General features: G+C 45.8%; 1 pseudogene across 1 annotated transcript; it reads left to right on the top strand.

The window, feature by feature from the left end:
• Window positions 1–4,062: 4,062 nt before the first annotated feature.
• LOC310772974 (ankyrin repeat and SOCS box protein 1 pseudogene) lies at window positions 4,063–4,878 on the top strand (annotated as a pseudogene). Its single transcript has one exon. The product of its transcript is annotated as an ankyrin repeat and SOCS box protein 1 pseudogene (transcript).
• The last annotated feature ends 12,115 nt before the right edge of the window (window positions 4,879–16,993 follow it).

Here is a 16,993-nt window from a genome sequence, read left to right on the forward strand (position 1 = left end):
TACCTTGCCAGTATTTCCAACGCTTGACTCTTGTTTTTTTATGTAAGTCCCGACTTCAGGCAAAATAGACGCCACATAGGAGAGCAAAAAGAAACGTGTATAAAACTCCACATCCACTCTGCTGTTCTGCAAAATCCAAAGTCCAGTCGGGAGAAACGTAGGCAGCCAAACTAGACGTCCTATGAAAAATAAACACAGATGCGCGGCTTTATCAGCACTGAAGATGTTTCAATGAGTCATTGCAGAGGCGCTGGAAATTGTGCTGAATCTAATTGCTCTCACAGAGCGAGTGTATTGCGAGGAAGAGATTAGTGATAGGGAAACCAGGTCTCTCTCTCTCTCTCTCTCGCTCGCTCCCTCTCTCTCTCTCTCTCTCGCTCCCTCTCTCTCTCTCTCTCTCTCTCGCTCTCCCCCGTTGCCATTGGACTACACCGACTGAAATTTACTAAGCCTGCAGCCAATGGATTGCCGCATTCTCTCCATCACCCTTAACCAGCCGCCTGTGTTGTGGCAGCTCTGGCATGGGGCTATGGCACAGGCTTCTCAATGTGCGGCCCTCGGACCCCCAGGGGCTCCTTCGGTGGCTCAAAATGAGGAGCAGGTTAATTTAGCTGATGTAATTGACTTGAAACTTCCCAAACGATGTGCATATAACCGGAATGACGTTTCTAATCGTCATGCAAAAGCAACAAATACAATCTTAGATGAGTGTCAGTCAGTCGCTCTAGCTACTGTGCGTCTTTGTGTCTATTTTAGGAGATGGAAATGCAGGAGATGGGGGATATTATTTTTGCTGAAACATTTCTCATGTTGTCAGAGATATGCAGTGTTGGGGGTAACTCATTACAAAAGTAACATATTATATGTAATATATTACTTTTAGCAGTAACTCAGTAATATAACTTATTAGCCTACTTATAGGATTTCAGTAATATTATACAAGTTACTTTGTCAAGTATCTCAAGTTACAAATTGGGTTACATTTGATTAAATCAAAGGACATATTTAAAAAATGTATGCAAATAACCACTATAGATGACAATAACAAAGGAAAATCATAACATTTAGAATTTTGGATTGTTTACACTGACTTCAAGGTGGTTGAAATTATTTGTCGGGATGTCATTCTGCTGCTGCTGTTGTTTTGATAAAAGTAATGCAAAAGTAGTGAAATAAGTAAGGAGTTACTCTACACAGAAAGTAATATTGTAAAGTAACTTATTACTTTCAAATGAAAGTAACTAGTAATATGTAGTATATTACATTTTGAAAGTAACTTGCCCAACACTGGAGATATGAAGTAACTAAATACTTCATTACTGTACTTTTTTTTTAATAGAACAATAAACGAATGAGACAAACCGGGTCAGACACAGGAAGAGAGAAAATAATACATACATCATTGACATTTAGCATTGTAACGTGGTGCTACCAGCCACATAAGGTGCTTTTGTGCTTGTACAATATATTGTGCATGGGATCCTTTGCAAGGGGTCCATGGGAAACTAGCCGGGCAAGCCGTCCATCACCCCTAACCTCAGTCACTATAGTCATTCTTAACTGCGTCAAAGTAGGCCAAAAAAGGGTGCACTTTCTACACCTTCCATTTTAGAAGTAATAAGTAAACTTTAGTTGTAATGCACGACAGAGAAAACTGATCTAACGCTGTGTCTCATCTCACCCTCTCCCAGCTTTCACGCATCATGTGCACCTTTTTTGTGGAAAAAAACCATATCACACAAATTAATCAAATAGTCTTACCGGTAATCTTAAAACATGTTTGGAGGGGATCTTCTAAGTTTAATAGTGTTTGAATCCTACGACTATAATTGGAGGTGTGTGTGTGTGTGTGTGTGTGTGTGTGTGTGTGTGTGTGTGTGTGTGTGTGTGTGTGTGTGTGTGTGTGTGTGTGTGTGTGTGTCTATCTCTGTCTGTCTGTCTGTCCAGAGTTGCAAGATGTGCTGTTGCTCCGATCGCCTCCAAAATGGCCAAAACACTTTTCAGGGGTCTGGCATGAATCTGGCGCGGGGGTGGGGGGTGATTAATCAGTGATGGAGGCCACATTTACATGGATGCCAGTGTGCATTGACCTCCCCTTTTTAATGGACATGTGTCTCTGTATAAAGACAGGTCTAATAAGGCGTGGCCGATGATGATGCCGTAAATCACTGATGATGTCAGACAGTGATGAGGACATAAATCACTAGATGTAACCGTTCTAGATGGCTTCTTAGCCTGGTGGCCAGGTCACTACCAGTCTCGCTGGCCAGCCTCCTCTCCCTTCCGTCCGAGGAGTCTGGCGCCACAGGTCTCTATAGTGGGATTGCGATCATGGGCGGCGCTTAGCGGCAGTGCCCTTGGAAAATAGTTTTCAACAATCCAACTTGCCGTTGTTGTTTTCACTGAGGCGGCAGGGCACTATGGGCTCTATTCTCCCACAGGCCATCGGCGCTATTACGGGCCTTAACCGCAAAAAAACGTGCCTTGCGCCTGTTTCGGCAAGATAGCAATAGGCTTTAGGCTGCCAAATGCGCTTTAGGCCGAATGGGCGTGGCGCAGTCCCAAAGTGGGCGTGTCGGCGCTAAATACCAGCCTAGTCATATCTTGGGAGCTGGCCTACATTTAGCGCTTTGCGCTTTTCAAAAGCAGGCCTATTCTTTGCCTTCACTGCTTCTTCTCTGTCACCCTTCTCTCTCTCTCTCTCTGAGTTCCCAGCATGCATTGTGTTTCTTCATTTCGCTACTAAATAGCCACCAAATGAGCCAAAATAGATATAAAAGGTAGTTCTAAATTAATGTGTAACGGTAACACAGCCTGCCATTGTCAACATTTCAATATTGGACCAAATAAAACCTCGAAATGAAAACACCACCCTATGTGAAACATATATGTCCTCCTGGGCATATATATACCCCTTGTCGAGTTAACGTGATTTAGAGAAGTAACAGCGGAACGCGCTTCGGAACGCGCTTCTAATGGCATCTGCTATACTGTGATGTCCGTCCAATAACTTGGCCCTATTTCACATTTAGTTTTACAATAAAAACACATTTATGCAATGACTTGACATAATGTAGGGTATATTTATGTGCATCATCCTTCCTGCAGCAGGCGAGAGAAAATTATATCTTTCTGGACAAACTTTCACCAATCTAATAGGCTATATTTTTCTAGCTGATGCATAGAACATTATTTTCACTTTGATCTTGCTATAGTGTAGCGTATTTACATGCTTGCAGTATTGAAACTGCAGTTAGATTGGTTTGAGAAGCATAATAATATGGAATAATAGCCTATAATGGAGACAGACAAGACTGGATGAAGGGAGGGGGGGGGGGCAGAGCGCTTGGCTTTCGTCTGGTTTTGCGGGATCACTGGAATTGGAGCTAAAAAGGCAAGCGTGCGATTCGTTTATTGCACTTATCCAATGAGCATGACGGTGCATAATTTTACGCCTAAAAGGCGTGGTTGTAATGCTTTGGGCTGCATCTAGCGCCAGCACGACGATATCAAGTGCGCCTTTCCACGCCCACTGCTTTGATCTGCGCCTGCCGCTCGGCCTAGAAACTGCGCCGATGCAACGATAGGGGCCTATATTTACAGCGACACACAGGGAGGAGGGAGCGGGAGCCGCTTTGATTGACATGGTCGGAGCCAATGACAGAGTTTGTAATAAGCCGGGAGCGGACATCCGGGTGCCACCGAAACAGTCGCTCCAATGGGAGAGCAGCTGTAGAGCAGGGGAGGGTTTATCCCTGTTGCCTGTTTCCGTGGCGCCAGACTCCTCGGACGGAAGGGAGAGGAGGCTGGCCAGCGAGACTACTACCACAGTGATGTCATAAATCGCATGATGATGTCACAGATGATGTCAACAGTGATGTCACTCAAGCAATTGTGATGTCATCAGTGGTGTCACTTGTAACTCGAGCGAGAGTGATGTCATCAGTGAGTGATGTCATCAGGGATATCACAATGTCACGATGTCACTTCAGTCCCTTGATAAAGCCTTCTGTTTGAGGTACACACACATAGTCGGAGTGTTACAGTGACAGACCTGAAGGAATGGCTGCTCGAGCAAGCCATGATGACAGGCATCTCCACGATGCCGCCTCCACAGGAGACCTGGGCAAACTGACGAACCTGCTGCAGGAAGACCGCTTCAGAAGGTGGATCAATGAGAGGAGGCTGGTCTATGATAGCACCCCTCTGGGGCACGCAGCTATGTGCGGTCACGCTGCCAGTGTGGCCTACCTGATCACACAGGGAGCACAGGTAGACCTAGATTGGTTAGAATGCCCGCCTCTCTACTGGGCTGTGCACTACGGTTACCTGGATTGTGTCCGGATCCTCCTGGAAGCCGGGGCCGACCCCAACGGAGGCATACACACCTCATACACCCCGGTCCACTGTGCTGCCCGGGTGGGAAGGCTGGACATACTGCAGGAACTCATCAGGTACCAAGTGGCTGTTGACATGGACAGCGTTCGCACCCTCGAGAGGTCTCCTCTCTACATCAGTGCTGAACGCAACCACTTGGACTGCTTCCGCCTGCTGCTCCAGGCCGGCGTTCTGACCCGTGACGTGGCTTCTCTCCTGCTGGAGGTGGTGCTGCAGAACAGCTGCCAGGCGGCCTTCGTCCAGCTGCTCCTGGAACACGGTGCCGACCCGGCCCTTGTGACCTTGGAGCAGGCACAGCTGGAGGAGAGGGCGGATCCCGAGGCTCTCAAGGTCTTTCTGGAGGCCAAGAGATGTCCTAGCAGTCTGGCTCACGTGTGTCGGATCCAGATCCGCCAAGCGCTGGGCACACATCAGCTGAACAAAGTCGACTCCCTACCACTAACACAAGTGATGAAGGACTTTGTGCTCCACCAAAACTGAATGGAAGGACTGTCACTTTATTTATTTTCATTTCCTTGATTGACTTCTTCAGGGACTGTCTTTCAAACAAATCCAGAACCAGATATTAAATACCATCATCAGCACAACACAACATGTAGTCAATCCTATAATTGGCGAGCTGTGTGTCCCTGTGTGCTCGGTTCATCGTCTCAAGTCCCCACCCTAGAACTGAGCATGCATATTCAAGTTATCTTATGACGTGAGGTTCAGTTAGCTTTGCAGAGAAACGGACGGTAGAAATACTTTTCACTTTTATACTTGATTACATTTCAGAGGCTGTAATTTTCTCCCCCTTTTACTTGAGTAAACAAACCGTTTACTCGTTTACGGACGACGGGGTTGGTAATGAAACAATTGCCGTAATTGCCGCACATCCTGTATCTGTGCCCTTTCTTTTGAATGACTTTGTGTCCCATAGTCTAAGCAAAACTCACGTTTTTGGCTGATGTATGTAGATGCAGACGTATGTATGTCGTTCACGTACTGTTTGCTATTTGGTCTCAAGCAAGCAAGGACAAGCGTAATTCATAATCCATGGACTATACCGTTGGCCTTCAACAGGCTACACTTAAATTTAGATAATGATGAAAGCGGATGCTATAGCTGAGCTGTGATGGGAGTCCCCGCGCCACGAAGGTCGAGTTCTCTCCAGAAAAGCCCGCAAATAAAATCAGCCAAGCGTCTCTCATCATGGCGCCGTACAGGACCCAATAAAATGTATGTTTCTGGAATCCACGGAAATGTACAATTATAACTTTCTGAACCAAAATACGTCATTTTCACATTTCTGGATACATTTAATATTAACGTTATACACGTCACAGAGACTAACGACTGTCTCATGAGGTTTATAACATTAATATTCAGGTCTAACGACCGTCTCATGAGGTGTATAACGTTAATATTCCCGTCTAACGACTGTCTCAGGACAGGAGGTGTATAACGTTAATATTCACATCTAATGACATGTCACGTTGAAGCAGCCTACGTCGCCGACGCCTAATGGTGCATGCCCACCGCAGTGACACAAGTCGTTTGAAGTCGCAGTCGCCCTGCCCCGCCCATCGCTTGGTGCTGCAGCTTGATTGGCTGTCTTGCTGTCTTTCCGTTTGAAATTTTGAATTTGGACCCTCCTCTCGTCGCCGTCGTCTGTCTCGTCGTGTTGCAGGTATCCCAGCATGCTTTGGAAGGCGATGACAGATGCATCAAATATACAATATACTGTATGGGCTACTGCGCTTTCAAACGACTTGTGTCGCTGCAGTGGGCATGCGCCGTAAGGGAGTATGGGGTGGGATTAGCGGACCTGTATGAGGCCATGTCCACACGGAGACGGAAGCGATCTTTTTTTTTTCCGTTTTCCATAAACACGGAATCATTTCAAGAAATGTGTGTATCCACATGAAGCCACTGAATACCACTGAAACCGCTGTAGTATATATGCCAGGCCGGTAAGTGGCGCTTCAGGTAACGCTGCCACGTCACAGTGCAACGTGTGGTCATCAAACCTCTCACTTTACTATTCACGTTGTATTTGCGAGGGATATATATACAGCATCCTGAGTATGTCCGTTACACTCAGGGTTTACATGTCATTTCATTTCATTTTATCCAATATTAAAATATTCCAGAATTGCATGTTGTATTAAAAATAAATATTATTTCTATCTAACACGTTTAGCCTGATTTTGTTTGTGTTATTGTAAAAACTTAGCCGCCGCTAAGCCTTCTGGGAAATATCCGATGAAGGGGAGGGGTGGATGGGAAGAGTCAGCTGTGGAGCCCTGAGGATGTTGTACACGCTGTTCTCTGTGTCCACTTGTTTCCTGACGGTGGTAATAGAGGAGCATTATATTTTGCTGCAAGAGCCCTAACAGGTTCAGTAGCTGCTGTAGCACGAACGCTAGTGCACTGTGCCTAAATTGTTGCTGGCGGAGAGAGGTGGGGCTATGGCGTCATCGGTTCAGGAAAGATGCGTCTGGGTTGTAAACACGGAAATGCAAGGGTGGCGTCTTCAGATTTATTCACTCTGGGACCCGGTTTCAAAAATTAGCGTACAGTATACTCCCAGAACGTACACTCCCAGAACGCTGGTTCCGTCTGGACGAAACGTCTATATGAGAAAAAACTTTAGCGGATACACCTAAACTCGTGGGGCACCGTGGCGCTGTCGCCTCACAGCAAGAAGGTCCTGGGTTCGATTCCTGCCTGGGATGCTGTGGGTGTGTCCCCATCCCCATGTCCTCAGTGCCTATACTGCCCACGTAGGCTCATCAAACATGGAGTTTGCATGTTCTCCCCGTGCTCCCCTGGGGGTTCCTCCAGATAGGAACCCCCTGCTAAAAACGTGGACAAAAAGAGCGCATGTTTGACTCCTGAGCAAGGCATGTCATGTTTTTAATTGTGGTTTTAACCCCAACCCAAACCATAACCCTAAACCTAACCAAGTTGCTTTGTTGCCTAAACTTAACCAAGTTGTTTTACTTGGCTAAACATAACCAAAGTTGTTTGATTTAACGTTCGAAAGCAGCACGTTTTTCAAATTATCTGACGTTTTCTTTCAAAAGGCACATACTGTACGTATGTACCACATTGAGTTTGTAGATGTAAAATGCCACGTTTTAGAAATGTGATATGCCACGTATTTGGGTTCAGAAATGTTCATATATCTCACATGTCCGTGGATTCCAAAAACGTACAATGCAGACATCTTATTCTGGCGATTGGGTTTGAAACTGCAGAGGCCAGGGATAAGGGGGGGGCAGAGAAGGATAAGGGGGGGCAGAGAAGGATAAGGGGGGGCAGAGAATGGGTGCTGTGCAGAGCAGGCATGCACTGCCTTTGATATCGTCATCATTTATTCCCTCTGCCGACATCATAGCGGGTAGCGGTCGGGGGGGATCCGCCATGCCTCTGAAGTCTCTATCAACCTCAGTCAGCGCCGTGGCCCCAGGCGGACCCAGTGACTTTCATGAGACTGATGATGAGGAAACTTCCCGGGCAAAGGCAAATAAAGTGCTATTCACAAGTCCAATTGGAATGTGTGACCTGTGGTATAGGCAAGTTTTTGGAATGTGAATATGGATGAAGCTCCTTTCCGCCTGCAGTAAACGGACAATAAACCCCCAAATCCAAAATACATAATATTTCCTTTTACCTGGAGAGAGCTATTTATCCATCTGGGTCATTTTGGTGTGAGTTGCCGAGTTTCGGAGACACAAAGATTTATGCCTCGTCTTGAATACAATGGAACTGGAGGGCACTCGGCTGGTGCTGTTCAAATCACAAAAAGAACGAAAGAAAGAAAGGGGGGAAAAAACATTTGAAGAACTCAGAAATCATGACCCAGTTATTCAAGATAATCCACAGACCTTGCTGTGTATACAGTTACAGTAGGAACTATTTTCTCAGCAGCTATCAGCTCGTGGGTGTAGTTCAGTCGAAAGGAAATACTTCCTACGTGCTGTCTGTTGCTGCTAGGTAGCTAGCTAGCAGGTGTAATTAACTATCCTTGGCAAATCTCCTCACTATCTCTCAAACCTCCTGCACATCTCCCACACTTGCCACCTAAGATCCAGCAACTTCATTATGCTCATCACCCCAAAAGTCTTGTACTACCTTTGGCCGTAACTCCTCCCGTTTTGCTGCTGCAAACGACTGGAACACACTACAAAATACACTTAAAATCACTACTCTCATCTCCCTCAACACATTCAAACACAACTTGTATAATATTGTATAATAGTAGACAGCTGCTGACCTGCTCTCTCCCCTCTCTCTCTTTCCCTTATTATATAGCCTATATACGCACACCCTGTATCTCTTCTTGTGCTTATTAGTGCTGACAGATCTTAGCTCTATTTTATTTGCCTATTTTATTTATCTTGCCTATGTACCTTTGCGTTGTTCCGTGCTGACTATGTTATTTTGCCAACACAGTCTCACAGAAAATTGTAAAATAGCAATGTTTTGGACCAACGTTGCTATGTTACAATTTCGGCTCAAAAATTGTAAAATGGTAACGTTCTGAGATCTTAGGGTTAGGGTTAGGGTAGTCTCTCCCCAGACTCAAATATTACGTTGAATCGCTGTGCTCGGCATACTACATATGTAGTATGCGGAGCACAGCGATTCAACGTAATATTTGAGAGAGAGCTCGGGCCCTCTTGGCCAGGTTGTCGTTGTAAATGAGAACTGGTTCTCAAGCACTCAAAAGTTTTGGACAAGAAACCTTTCAGTTATCATCATTGCCACAATCCTAAACAAATACAATCTGCTCAGTTGGGAAAATCTCATCAAATTCAAAAATGTCTGCCTAGTCTATAAAATCATGCACGGTTTTGCTCCTCCTCCCTGTCTGCTTTCATCATCTCAAAGTCCACCTCAACCAGAGCCACTAGAGGCGCAACTAGAGGGGACTGCTTTTAGCCAGGCTGTATTCTCCTTCAAATCCTCCCACCAATGGAATTCAGTCAGTCAGAGAATCTCCATCCTTCTGCTCATTTAAACACAACGCTAAGAACTGGGTAACTAATAACCACACATGTCAACATTGATGTCTGCTGTTCAACCACCTTCATAGCTCCTCACTTACCCATTTCCATACCTTGTCTATCCTGTCCACTTATGATACCTATGTGGTTTTTATTGTTTTACCTGTACTGTATGTGCGCTTCCTTCTTTTTTCCTAACAATGGTGTTTTTTGTTGTTGCTGTTATTTTTTGTCTTTTGCTGTTGTTTTTAACTATTGCAAGTTTTTCTTTATAGGATGCCAATCAACACCAGGCAAAGGGACTGCCGACGGAAATTAGCCTTCTGGCTAACTCGGGTAGGCATTTACATGACTGATTGTCAAATGTTGATTAATGTACACTGTCCCTTCACAATAAATTGATTGACTGAACTGATTTTTACCTAGTTAAATAAAGGTCAAATACATAATTCCGTGGTTCTCAACCGATTTTTACCTGGTTAAATAAAGGTAAAAGAAATAATTTGGTCACCGGCATTCGTAATCAGCGGCCATTTTAACCCGCTTGGAAATGGACCAATGTTGTGGTTTTGCTTGTGCACTACTTTGCACTACCTTCAGGGGGCATGAGCACGGCGAATGCTACTTCACAGATGACACGCTCGCCTGTGATGATTTAGACAAACAGTGGCAGTAAGCACATGCAGAGCGAGAGAGAGAGAGAGAGAGGGAGGGGGAGAGAGAGAGCAGGGAGCTGGGGAGGGGAGAGAGAGAGAGAGGGGGGGGGGGGAGAGAGAGAGAGAGCAGGGAGCTGGGGAGGGGAGAGAGAGAGAGAGAGCAGGGGAAGGGAGAGGGGAGATGGCGAGGACTCCTCTCTTCCCTGTGTTTAAGGCCAGACGATGGCTGTCGCCCCCGGGCAGCAAACAGAGACATAAAAGCAGTAAAAAGGGCCGTTGAGGCTGAGGCTGAGGCGTGGTGGCATGGGGCATCTTAAGTACGAGCTGCGGCTCTCTGGTACTGACGCGCATGAAGACGAGGACAAGGCCTCTTCAGCGTCTACTTAGCAACAAGTGCGCCCACCTTTCCTCTCGCTTTATTGGCTTCTTGACATGCGGCCGTCTCAAAATAGACCCGTTTCACAGCAACTGTTTTGAGGTGGTAATTGCAGGGAATAAAGCCGGTGTGTAACCAATACCATTTATGACCATTCCCTTCTGGTGTTCGTGTTCCAGTGCCAGTGCCCTCATTAATGTTATTGGTTACACCTGCTTTACTTCCTGCTTTACCACCTCAAAATGGTTGCTGTGAAAAGGGCCCATATAGAGATGAGGTGGTAGTTGCAATCTCTCTTATCTTAGCTTTCTTCTGTCGGACTTGTCTTGTGTACATAATGATGTCACACAGGTATAAATTGCTAATAATAATAATAATAATGATAATAATAATAACAGCACCAATAATAATAATCATAATAATCATAATTGATTGGATTTATATAGCGCCTTTCTAGATAGTCAAAGCGCTTCACATATCAGAGGGGGGGGGGAGGGAATTCAACTCGTCCACCACCGATGTGTAGCAGCCACCTGGGTGATGCACGGCAGCCAGTTTGCGCCAGAACGCTCACCACACATCAGCTATCACAGTGGAGAGTTGAGGATTGAATGTGCCAACGAGGGATGATTAGGTGGCCATGATTGAAGGAAGGCCTGTGTGGGAATTTAGCCAGGGCACCGGGGTTACACCCCCCAGGGCACAGGGGTTACACCCCCCAGGACGGGGTTACACCCTCCAGGGCACCGGGGTTACACCCCCCAGGGCACAGGGGTTACACCCCCCAGGGCACAGGGGTTACACCCCCCAGGGCACAGGGGTTACACCCCCCAGGACGGGGTTACACCCTCCAGGGCACCGGGGTTACACCCCCCAGGGCACGGGGTTACACCCCCCAGGGCACAGGGGTTACACCCCCCAGGGCACAGGGGTTACACCCCCCAGGACGGGGTTACACCCTCCAGGGCACCGGGGTTACACCCCCCAGGGCACCGGGGTTCACACACCTACTCTTTGCGAAGAGCACAGATGGGACATTTGATCACAGAGAGTCAGGACCTCGGTTTAACGTCTCGTCTGAAGGACGGTGCTCACTCACCGTGTCTCTGGCCTGCATTGGGGAGATTATTCCATCCGACGAGAGGGGAAGAGCACCTCCTACTGGTCCTCCAACACCACTTCCAGCACCACTCTCCCATCCAAGGAGTCTCCTGCAGGCCAGACCTGATTAGCTTCCCCAGGAAAGCCAGTAATGTAATGCAGGTGCCACTGGTGCTGGCTCTTAGGGGTGTCTGGGTAGTGTAGAGTCAAAAGCACTCACCTACCACTGCGGAGACCCGAGTTCAATTCCAGGCAGCGGTACTTCGGGTTTGGACAGACGTTCCTACAGACACAATTGTCTGCGGGTGGGAAGCCGGTAAATTATACGAGTCCTCCTGGTCGCTGCACTAGCGCCTCCTCTGATCGGTCGGGGAGGAGGGGAAGTGGGGGGAATAGCGTGATCCTCCCACACACCGTCCTGCCGGTGAAACTCCTCCCTGCTAAGTGAAAAGAAGCGGCTGGTGACGGCACATGTATCGGAGGAAGCATGTGCTAGTCTACAACTCTCCTCAGATCAGCAGAGGGGGGGTGGAGCAACAACAGCAGGGGAAATTGGCCAAGTACAATTGAGGAGAAAAGGTGAGGAAAAGGCGTATCACCTGCACGCACCATTCCACTCATACGGTATGTCGTTTTTGGAAGTCGACTTCTTCTGTCCGTTTCGGTATGAGGAATGCAATGGAGGCCCTCAGACCAGCTCTGGTCCAAGTCGATAATAGTCTCCATCCCAATTATGATGTAGCATTCTCACCAGATTTCACACAAGTAGCCTACGGTATATGCGCAAGTGATGAAATAAAAACAGGGCTTCTCTGAATTTTGATTCAACTGTTGAATATTAATCTCTGCATGAATAAATAATCCCTTATTAACTCCTCTACCCAGATACATTAAGAAGGGTGCTCTAAAGAAGAGGATCCTCAGCAGTTTTCTCCGTAGTTACAGTCCTATGTATAATATATAATGTGTATAATAATGTAAAGAAAAGAGCAAATACTGCAATGCCACGGAGATCAGTTTCATGGGTCACTTTGTCAACGGAATTAGACTACAAGAGAGATACTGGGAAATATACTGTATGCTCAGGAGAGTGCGGAAATAATTAGAAGCAGCCATTATGTTTCTGTCGATAATGCAGCCTGGTCGCCAAAATAAAATGTCATATGTTAATGCAGTCCACTGATATGTCGAATATGAACATTTCTGAACAAAATATTATGTTGCATATCACGTTTCTAGATATGTGAATTAACGTTATACACATGTCATTGAATCATAGAGGGCGCAGTGGCCAGTTAGGCCTTGGCCACACTGATCCGTCAGAAAATGGACAGAACGGATAGATTTATGTCCGTTGCATGTACAAGTAACCTACTTGTACAGCAGGTGGCGGTAAGCACCTTGAAGGTGTCAGCGACCCGCCTCTAAACCGAGAGAAGAAGAAAGCTGGCGTCAGCTAGCTCTTAGCTCTGTGCGCTACGTTACTTATGTGGCAATAAAATGCCACCGAATGACCAGATTAGATGGTGAAATCAGACGGTGACACTGACTATCACGTTGTACAACAGCATGATGGTGTACACAGCATTAATTATAGCCTCCTTCACCGCCTCGGCCGCCATCTTCTTTGAAAAGTTGAAACAAATCTCGGAACGCCTCCTCTCGAGACCTCGACTCTGATTGGCTAAACGGGCAGTGACTATCCGACCATCCGATACGTCCATCCCTCTTCAACTTTCTGTCCATCAAAACGTATGCAAATTTTCTGGATACGTACGCTTCTGAATGCTCCACGGACAGTCGGACAGCTTTCATTGAAAATGAATGGAAGTGAACAGAGAAATGAACGCACACGGACAGACACCACGGATCAGTGTGGCCAAGGCCTAAGGGTGTTGTGGTCAGGCTGGATGGAGGGTGTAAACATTTGCTTTTCACACCGGAGGGCCACGTGTTCGATCCCCAGTCAGGGTCACAGCGTTTCCAAACTCTATATTTCAACTGTCTGAGTCACATTTAACACTTTTGTTATTTAAGGATAACCCAAACCATAATCCTAACCTTTAACCAAGTTGTTTGTACTTATTTGCCTATAGACCTTATTCGATTGACGTCACTCACGTACGGGCACGCCCACTGCCGCCATGTTGTTGACATAGCGCAGCTGCTTTAAGTGACAGCCTATGTAGGAGCAGAGTTTATAGGAAGCTAGCCGCCGTTAGCGTTACCTGTATCGTTCCAATTGTGTTCGGATGGTGACCTGCGTTAGGCATGGCTGTAGTAATGACAGCAATAAAGTCCCTGTGGTTTGTTTCTATCAACCGTCCTCAGACGTGAAGGGAGCGACACGTTAGCAGCACAGGAGAGGTGTGTGGATAGTTAGTTGAGACAGGTGAAACTTTCTGACAGCTCCTCACAGCAAAGTCTGTTCACCTCGTTCTTTTGTTTATTTATTACAGGCAATAACGGCTGCCGTCGGCAGCATACAAATAACAACTGTGGGGTTTTTATTGGTGTCATTAGCATCGCTATTTTGTAATGGAACAGAAACGACAATAAGGCTGTTACTAAGTTGTCAGCTGCAGCGCTGTGTGCGCGCAGGACGGTATGTCAACAATATGGCGCCGTCCAGGGTTAGCGAATAAGGTCTATACAGTTTTATTTGCGTTTAATTTTGGAAAGGCAGCAAGGTTTTTAAATTAACTGCCGTTTTGTTTCAAATTCACGTTGAGCTTGTCGACGTAAAATGCCATGTTCTAGAAATGTTGCCGATGTTTGGTTTCAAATTTACGTTGATGTTGTCCATATCCCTGGTTTTGAGAGCTGGAAAATGCAGTTTTATTCTGGCGGGTTGCAGGTTCCATTCTTCTTCTTCATCTATTATCTGGTCTTGGTTTTGAAATGCCGGTGCTGCTTCCACTCTTTGTGTTTTGCATTGATATTTCCATGCACCCTTCTCTCTCCTTCACCTGTCGGTCGTCCTCGCTTCAGGAACGGTCGGTGCGGCTCGCAGACGCCCCATGTCACCTGTGAGTCTTTGTCTTTGTCTTTATTTAAGATCCCCATTAGCTACAGCAGAGCTGCAGCTATTCTTCCTGGGGTCAAACAACTTGCATAGTTTCAAGATATCACATACAACATTTACATTCTGTATAAAAATACATTCTGTACAAACGGTACAACTTCAGATATTACATACATACATACATACATACTGTACCTTTCATGATATTGCATAGTCAGAATTACCTACATACCATTACAGATGTGTAGAATATACATAAAACTACATCACATATTATGCTATATATACCATTACCATATCTTATATATATAATTATACATTATACTCAGTCTCATGTCACCTGTGAGTCTCATGTCACCTGTGAGTCCCATGTCACCTGTGAGTCTCTTATCACCTGTGAGTCTCTTGTCACCTGTGAGTCTCTTGTCACCTGTGAGTCTCTTATCACCTGTGAGTCTCATGTCACCTGTGAGTCCCATGTCACCTGTGAGTCTCATGTCACCTGTGAGTCTCTTGTCACCTGTGAGTCTTATGTCACCTGTGAGTCCCATGTCACCTGTGAGATCATGCCACCTGTGAGTCTCATGTCACCTGTGAGTCTCTTATCACCTGTGAGTCTCTTGTCACCTGTGAGTCTCTTGTCACCTGTGAGTCTTATGTCACCTGTGAGTCCCATGTCACCTGTGAGATCATGTCACCTGTGAGTCTCATGTCACCTGTGAGTCTCTTGTCACCTGTGAGTATCATGTCACCTGTGAGTCTCATGTCACCTGTGAGTCTCTTGTCACATGTGAGTCTCTTGTCACCTGTGAGTCTCATGTCACCTGTGAGTCCCATGTCACCTGTGAGATCATGCCACCTGTGTGTCTCATGTCACCTGTGAGTCTCATGTCACCTGTGAGTCCCATGTCACCTGTGAGTCTCTTATCACCTGTGAGTCTCTTGTCACCTGTGAGTCTCATGTCACCTGTGAGTCTCATGTCACCTGTGAGTCTCTTGTCACCTGTGAGTCTCATGTCACCTGTGAGTCCCATGTCACCTGTGAGTCTCATGTCACCTGTGAGTCTCATGTCACCTGTGAGTCTCTTGTCACCTGTGAGTCTCATGTCACCTGTGAGTCTCATGAATGTGGATTGATATTGCCCACACACAGTTTCTGCCCAACCTTTACACTGCTACAATTTCCCAGGCGATCCGCTGACCAACAGGGCTTTTGATCCAAACCCCACATGGCAGCTGCCATAGATAAACAGACACTCAGCCAGATGCAGGTGTCATGGATCACAATATGCTTGGGGTATCATGAAATCTAAGTGTGAGTCGCATATTTTGGTGTTGCAGCTGCTGTCTAGCATGGATTTTAATCAATGTGTGTTTCCAGGAGTCATTGAGTGAGAAATAACTGAATTTGGAGTGTTTATGTTTCTTGTTAACATGTCTTTTCTGCTTCGTGTTAAACCATGTTGATAGAATTGCTTTGAGTCATCCAGTTCAAGTCAATCACACAGTCAGAATAGTGAACCATTTTCCTCTAACTTCAGATATGTCATAGATGCCTTGTTTTTTTTGCCTTTTTTGTCAGAGATAATAAACTTGCCTAGGCGGGGGGTGATTGTGTGTCTGTCTGTTAGTCACGATTTGCGTCAGTCACGTTTTGTGTCACAAACGTGTGTGCTCGGTTCATCGTCTCCAGAGTCCCCACCCTAGAATTGAACGTGCGTAGCGCGCAAGAATTCTAGTTATCTCAATAGGACGTGAGGTTCAGTTAGCTTTGCACAGAAACAGCCGGTAGAAATACTTTTGACTTTTATACTTGATTACATTTCAGAGCCTGTAATAATAATAATAATAATATAATACTATAATATTATAACGGCAAAATTCGTTTTGAAATCCGTTGCTCGGTTGTTGAGAATAAGTGTGTTTCCCAGCTAGCTGCTATTATCTCCTGTAACATCTACGTTGCACAGCAACTGCCTCACTCCATGTGCAGGCCACCAGTGCAGGGGACTGTTTTATTTTGAACATTATTATTTAAAGGAATCAAAACTAGTGCATAATCCAAAAAGGTTCATAGTGTCTATACTTTACTTAGATCGTTAGGTTTTCTTTTATATCAGACACAGGTTTTTGTTCCTACCTGACATGTTTCGACGGCAATACTTCCGTCTTCGTCAGAGGTGTCACTAGATGGTGTGTGACGTGTCTTTAACAGCTGATGTTCAAGTTCAAGTTCAAGTTCAAGTTCAAGTTAAAGTTTATTAGTGTCCCAAAGGGCAAATTGAGTTGCAGCAGATAGGCATACAGATAACAACACAGACAAGAACAACACAAGTGGCATGTTAACATGTTACATGCATGTAGTTAAGAATAAATAAAAATCAAAGTAAAACATCAAGGACCTTGATTGTGACACCCAATGACCGATAATGTGCAAGGTAGC

The sequence above is a fragment of the Poromitra crassiceps genome, assembly GCF_964638095.1.
Source record: "Poromitra crassiceps genome assembly, chromosome: 3".
Classification (NCBI taxonomy): Eukaryota; Metazoa; Chordata; class Actinopteri; order Beryciformes; family Melamphaidae; genus Poromitra; species Poromitra crassiceps.